Genomic DNA, 7,877 nt, shown 5'->3' with positions numbered 1-7,877 from the left:
TTGTCTGCCTGCTTTTGACCTCTGGCTTCTTCTGGCTTAGGTCTCCCTCTGGCTTGGGGTCTCCCTCTGGCTTGGGTCTCCCTCTGGCTTGGGTCTCCCTCTGGCTTGGGGTCTCCCTCTGGCTTGGGTCTCCCTCTGGCTTGGGTCTCCCTCTGGCTTGGGGTCTCCCTCTGGCTTGGGGTCTCCCTCTGGCTTGGGTCTCCCTCTGGCTTGGGTCTCCCTCTGGCTTGGGTCTCCCTCTGGCTTAGGTCTCCCTCTGGCTTGGGGTCTCCCTCTGGCTTGGGTCTCCCTCTGGCTTGGGGTCTCCCTCTGGCTTGGGTCTCCCTCTGGCTTGGGGTCTCCCTCTGGCTTGGGGTCTCCCTCTGGCTTAGGTCTCCCTCTGGCTTGGGTCTCCCTCTGGCTTGGGTCTCCCTCTGGCTTGGGTCTCCCTCTGGCTTGGGTCTCCCTCTGGCTTGGGTCTCCCTCTGGCTTAGGTCTCCCTCTGGCTTGGGGTCTCCCTCTGGCTTGGGTCTCCCTCTGGCTTAGGTCTCCCTCTGGCTTGGGTCTCCCTCTGGCTTGGGGTCTCCCTCTGGCTTAGGTCTCCCTCTGGCTTGGGTCTCCCTCTGGCTTAGGTCTCCCTCTGGCTTGGGGTCTCCCTCTGGCTTAGGTCTCCCTCTGGCTTGGGGTCTCCCTCTGGCTTAGGTCTCCCTCTGGCTTGGGGTCTCCCTCTGGCTTGGGGTCTCCCTCTGGCTTGGGTCTCCCTCTGGCTTGGGTCTCCCTCTTACTTGGGTCTCCCTCTGGCTTAGGTCTCCCTCTGGCTTAGGTCTCCCTCTGGCTTAGGTCTCCCTCTGGCTTGGGTCTCCCTCTGGCTTAGGTCTCCCTCTGGCTTGGGGTCTCCCTCTGGCTTAGGTCTCCCTCTGGCTTAGGTCTCCCTCTGGCTTGGGTCTCCCTCTGGCTTAGGTCTCCCTCTGGCTTGGGGTCTCCCTCTGGCTTAGGTCTCCCTCTGGCTTGGGTCTCCCTCTGGCTTGGGTCTCCCTCTGGCTTAGGTCTCCCTCTGGCTTGGGTCTCCCTCTGGCTTAGGTCTCCCTCTGGCTTGGGTCTCCCTCTGGCTTGGGTCTCCCTCTGGCTTAGGTCTCCCTCTGGCTTAGGTCTCCCTCTGACTTGGGGTCTCCCTCTGGCTTGGGTCTCCCTCTGGCTTAGGTCTCCCTCTGGCTTAGGTCTCCCTCTGGCTTAGGTCTCCCTCTGGCTTGGGGTCTCCCTCTGGCTTGGGTCTCCCTCTGGCTTAGGTCTCCCTCTGGCTTAGGTCTCCCTCTGGCTTGGGTCTCCCTCTGGCTTGGGTCTCCCTCTGGCTTAGGTCTCCCTCTGGCTTGGGGTCTCCCTCTGGCTTGGGTCTCCCTCTGGCTTGGGTCTCCCTCTGGCTTAGGTCTCCCTCTGGCTTAGGTCTCCCTCTGGCTTGGGTCTCCCTCTGGCTTAGGTCTCCCTCTGGCTTGGGGTCTCCCTCTGGCTTGGGTCTCCCTCTGGCTTGGGTCTCCCTCTGGCTTGGGTCTCCCTCTGGCTTGGGGTCTCCCTCTGGCTTAGGTCTCCCTCTGGCTTGGGTCTCCCTCTGGCTTAGGTCTCCCTCTGGCTTAGGTCTCCCTCTGGCTTAGGTCTCCCTCTGGCTTGGGTCTCCCTCTGGCTTGGGTCTCCCTCTGGCTTGGGTCTCCCTCTGGCTTAGGTCTCCCTCTGGCTTGGGGTCTCCCTCTGGCTTAGGTCTCCCTCTGGCTTGGGTCTCCCTCTGGCTTAGGTCTCCCTCTGGCTTAGGTCTCCCTCTGGCTTGGGTCTCCCTCTGGCTTGGGTCTCCCTCTGGCTTGGGTCTCCCTCTGGCTTGGGTCTCCCTCTGGCTTGGGTCTCCCTCTGGCTTGGGGTCATATTTTGTGCTCTTCCAGATGCAGCAGCAGGTTTTTCTGGTTCTTCCTGTTTAGCTTGAACAGCTGACGCTGCATCTTTCTCTCCTTTCTTTTGCCTCCACCTTCCTGTCTGGTCCAGCTGTAAAAACTCTATTAAATGTCGGAGTTAATTAATAAAGCTTGTGTTCTACTGTATCATTATGAATCTGCATAAAACATGAGTAAAAGTACAGAGTAAGTAGCATTCCTTCATGCCATTAAAGACACAAACACACCTTGGAGTTTATTTCACTGGCTGTCAGCCATGTTTACTACAGTATTGTTGCCATCTACAGTAATCAGCACAGCTTGTTCAGTTCTTTTTTTTTTTTTTAAAACATCATCATAGATATTTTCACCACTGATTTATTTTTCTGCTCATTCACTTCGAGGATGTTAAAGCAGCATTATAAAAAAAAACCCCAAAACAAACCAAAGAGCACACTCTTACAGTTACATACACACACTACATACTTACGTACCAATGCACACGTACTGTACACGCACATCCTAGAATAGCATCACTCTGATATATATATATATATATATATATATATATATACAGACATATAGAATGAGTAAAAAAAAAATCTATTTTCACTTTTTACATCTTAATATAAGAGTCATACCAAAGACATGGCCACTGAGTGAGTAAACAATATGTAAATAGAGAACAAATACAAAAATAAATAAACATAAATACTTGCATTAATTAAAGATCATTTGAGTTTTTATCTCCGTTGTTTACTTTTGAACATGTTTTGTGTATAATTAGCGCACCACTAGTAACTGTTATTTCATCTCAACAACAAAGAAATGGTTTATCACCCAATCAGAGAAAGCTAAATCTTCCTTGGCCCCTGATTGGGTGTTTTTTTTTTTTTGTTTTTTTTTTGTAATGCATCATCTGTACATTAGCCTATCACGCTTGACATGTCATGACCACGTGTGATGAAGAGTCATTGTTTTTCAGCACCATTAGCATCTCTGCGAACGCCACCAACATTCATAAGTTCAGTCTGGACACGACTCCGTCCACATCATGAAACTTTACAGATTTTCATTATTTTTTATTTGCTGCCCAGAATTGTCTATTTCACACCTGGACTTGATGTAAAAATGAAATGGCGGTTCAGAGAATGTCAATAGTTGTGCAGGACGGATACCCTGGATTTCCAAAGAACCGGCCGTTTGTCATCTTCAGCTAACAGATTAACACATCCACAAGATGCAAATGGACACATCACAGAGCAGCAGAAAGTGTAGTGATGTATGGACAGCAGCACATGTGAACACATCAGGAATGTGGCTGAAACTCTGACGGAGGCGATGAAGACGCCATCGTTCAACAAACAAGTTGCTCCTAAACACGCAACAAAACCTAAACAAGATTACCAGCAATTTAACCAGTTTAAGTCTCTGTAAGATGGTTAGGAACCGATCCTCAAGCTGCAGGAGAAAACTACTGAAGGATCCCCACAAGAATAATCACATGTAATTCACATGTACATGCGCATGTGGAGCATATTTAAATTTTTTTTCCACATTTGATGTTCTATTATGGTGCAATTTTATAATGATGATATAATATGATACTCACATGTGAATCACATGTGAATCGCATATGAAACACATGTCTATTACATGTGATTCACGTAAATCACATGTGAAACACATAAATCACGTGTTTGAATGTGGATCACATGTAAATCGTGGTAGACATGTAGTTTGCATGTGAACCACATATGATTCATATGTGATTCACATATAAACCACATGTGCCAAACATATGATACATGTGATTCACATGATACATGTGATTCAAATGTGAATCACATGTCAAACTCATGTAATTCCCATTTGTTTTGCATGCAGTTCACATATGATTCATGTTTCACATGTGATTCACATTCAAACACGTGATTTATGTGTTTCACATGTGATTTACGTGATTCACATGTAATAACCATGTGTTTCACATGCGATTCACATATAAATGCAATGTGTTTCATATGCGATTCACATGTGTTTCACATGTGAATCACAGATAATTCACGTGATTCAAATGCGTTTCACAAGTGAGTCACATTTGTTTCAAATGCGATTTCTACGTCTTTCACATGCAACTTACATGTGATTCCCATGTGTTTCATGTTTCACGTGATTCACATGTGTTTTTTGACATGCAATTCAGATTTGTATCCCATGTGTTTCACATACAATTCACATTTGCTTTACATGCGATTCACATGTGAATAACGTGTTTGAACTTTACTCCATATCGGATTGAAAAGAAAACTGTATGTATCGCACATCGCTACAGCAAAGTGATTAGATACCAATAGAAACACATTTTTTAATGATACACTCCATTTGTCCTCATTAACCTTTGATTTAGTCACACACTGCACCTTTATAAACAAATTAAACTGGTTACATTAACCTGGGAATCGTTGTGTCTAATATTGGTTTCCATAGGATGGTAAGTTTTCTTTTTTTTTTTTTTTTTTACAAACAATTCAGATGAAAGTGGAAAAGTTGACTGACTTATTTGATTTGTTGACTCTTTAAGGTAAATTTAGTTGTGAATTTGCTCACTGTGGTGAAACTGAACTGAACTTCAATGGCATTTGTTTTAAATCTATAAGAAACCTTTTTACTTGCATTGCTTTTAATATCAACACATTTTACAGTTGTTCATTACGTTGATTTAAAATGTTTTCAGATGGACCTCACTTTTTAACCAATCAGACCACCTTCAATTCACCATCTCACCCTAAAGGCTTTAAAAGGAAAAGAAAATGTCTTTGAAAATATCTTCAAAGAGACATGAGAGAGGAGAAATCTGCTGTGTAACATGAAAGAGGACAGACATTACCTTTGATGCAATGCAGGTCTTTTTTTTTTTTAATGAAAATTGTTCTTCGTTTTAGATTTTCTTTTAAAAAATCCTTTTTTTTTTTTTGCTGACAATGCCAAATCTCTGTCTGCATCATCTAATTGACAGTAACATCAATTGTTTCTCTGCGATGGACTGGCGAGCTGTCCAGGGTGAACCCTGCCTGTCGCCCAAAGCCGGCTGGGATAGGCTCCAGCTTCCCCGCGACCCTGAATTGGAATAAGCGGTTCGGAAAATGAATGAATGAATGAATGAATCAATTGTTTCTGGGATCTGCTGCTTTCTAAACGTTAACCTCTGAAGTTGGACTCTGATTAGCGCTGCTAAGCTAATAGCTTTCTTTTTCATTTGATCTGCTTGTTTCTGTTTGTCTAATAGACTCACCAGTTTGGATGATGTCAGTCATCAGTAAATGAATCAGTCAAATCTGGTTAAATGTAGAGAACAGTCAACCCCTTTCAAACCACTGCTAAACTGCAACAAATGGAGACTCAATTAAAAAGAAAAAAAAAAAAGAAAGCTAGCTCATGCAGTTCTGATGGATGTTTGCTACAAATTCCAAGGAGATCACAGCTTTTCAACCAATATTAGAACATGACTGTGGATCCAGGCCAGTTAAAGTGAAGTCATGCTACAGATGGGCTTTGACCTTGTCCTTCCAATACATTTAAGTCTGCCTGAGCTCCATTTCTGCTGAACGGCTTGATTTGGAAGTTTTACCATGTTTAAGTCAGTTCAGGTGAGCGTTTCCACTGCAAGCTGGATTACAACTGGGCATGCGAAGTTCAGACCAAATGCCTAGGGAGGGATCATACTACTACGACGACAACAAATGTGAGGCTACAAGCAACAATGGAAATGAACAACAGTTTCAGAGCTGACCAGACCTTTAATCTTTCCAACAACAGCTAACCGTGGACTGAAAAGCAACGTTGTGTTTGTTTCTGATCTGCAATTGTTTGTAGGCAGTGACATTTCTCAAATAAAGGATTGTATTGTGTGATGGCAGTAGCTTTGCCCTAACATACCATTCTCAAATGGACCTTTAAATGAAGGGTCCCAGAAATGTTGTGGTTTGGTTCAGTTGTATGGCGCGGTTTTATAATGGAAACAAAGAAAACAGTGACTAACAGTACCGGCCCGAACCACTTAGTTGAAACGGGGGCTTTTGAGACCGAATTGTGCCAAAATGTTCATTTACGAGTCCTGCCATGAAGTGTCTGGGCTAATGATACGTTCCAGCTGTCCTTGGAATTCTGAGGAATTTTTTCCTGAGATGAAGAACTGATGTAGTTTTCTCCCCAAGATTCCAAATTTCAAGACGACTGTGCTCACTGTCACTTGTAGTCCATCGTTGTCTTTCCTAAAATTCTTTAGATTTTGTGTCCATTAAATTTTTTTTGTGTAAACAACAGAGTTGTTATCGATAATTACGTTGTTGAAGCGTGTCAGTATGTGGGGTTTAATGATCATAAACTACCTAAAGTGACTGGTGTTAGCATGGTGCACATTTCCAACAGGTTTGTGACACGCTTCTTTTATGCAATATATGCATGCTCATAAATTGGAGGTGTCCATTTTTGCCACTGGAATGCCAATTATCTTGTCAAACCGTCAGCTACTCTCGACTGCTTTGAATGACGGACAACTGGAATGCACCATGAATCCTCTCTAAGAACCTGTTTCCACCATGGGGTCCAGCTTAGGAAGGTACACTTGGTTCAGTAAACCCTGATTTGCATTTCCTCAGGCAACTGTACCTTTACCTAGTATTCAGGGTATAAACCAAGTAGAGATAGGAGTCAGCTATGTAATAACATGACGTAAAGGCAACATGACACCTTTCTTGAATTATAACAAAGAAAAAGATGACCCAGACACAGAGGAGGAAACTGGTGGACATCCAGCAGTTTGTGGTCTTTCTTAATATCATGTAGCTTTAAACATCAGTAAATCCAGCATATATTCAAACGTGGAGCTGTTTCTGCTTTATTCTTAGCACCAAGTCTCACACTCTGCCGATTAGCATGTGTCAAATCTGTAGAAGTTGGACATCAACTAAGCGTCCAAAACAGTAAGACACGTTGGATACTCTGCATTTCCATTGAAAAAACCTGGAAAGGGTGCCAAACAAATGCATTTTGATCTGGACCTGCTGGTGGAAACGGGGATTGTTTTAGTTCTTCTTCACTTTCTCAGAGTTCACATGTGCAGATCTAATATAGGTTCAGAGCTACAGCTGCATTATTCCAAAGAAATATTCAGATTCATCCTCAATTTGTTTTGGTTTTTAGGCAAACCTGAAACATCTTAAATTTGTGCAATGTGCTGTCATTTATTGTTCACCAGTGACACAAATACTGATATTTTCCACATATAAGCAAATCTGCCATCAATGGAACTCCAAAATTATTCAAATATACCTTGTGGTTGTAGATATTTACTTTTTTTTCAATGTGGGGATTTACCTTTTGTGCAGAGTCATAAAAATGGGCCCATGGCTTGTAGGGTTAAACCAGGCTGCTGATATGACCAAACATAGAGGGCTGAAACACACCCAATGCAGAAAATCCCAATAAAATGATCCAGAATCCTCATTTCCTTTTCAAAAACATTTGACTTATTGAGTCAGCGAATTTACAAATGATGAAAATGTACATTTCTAAAAGAAGTTAAATACAATACTATGACTTCAAACTGTGGTTTCACCCCTAGTTGTGCACATCCAGTAAGATTAGCAAAAGTCAGCTGTAGCTGCTGGCATTCAGATGCTCCAAATAAATGGGAAAAGATGTATTCGGAAGAAAGATAGCAGTTTAAAACATAGAAATGTGTGAACCACAGACTGCATCTAACAGATGGATATAGCCACTGTGACATCACCCGCTGGGTTGTTTTAAAGTTTAAAGTCTGGACTTGGGATTAATTTGTCCCCTTTTTCCACTTTTTGGAGTCTGAAGTGACTGGACAACAACCCAGATAGCAGATATGTTTGAACCAAATCCAGTGACTTCTGGCATGTCTCAGTTGCGGCACTAAAAAGTGTTGTGTGGACCAGTGGTGAACCATATGTA

The sequence above is a fragment of the Telmatherina bonti genome (genome assembly GCF_933228915.1).
Source record: "Telmatherina bonti genome assembly, chromosome: 4".
In the NCBI taxonomy this organism is placed as follows: domain Eukaryota; kingdom Metazoa; phylum Chordata; class Actinopteri; order Atheriniformes; family Telmatherinidae; genus Telmatherina; species Telmatherina bonti.
This window is presented reverse-complemented; position numbering follows the sequence as displayed.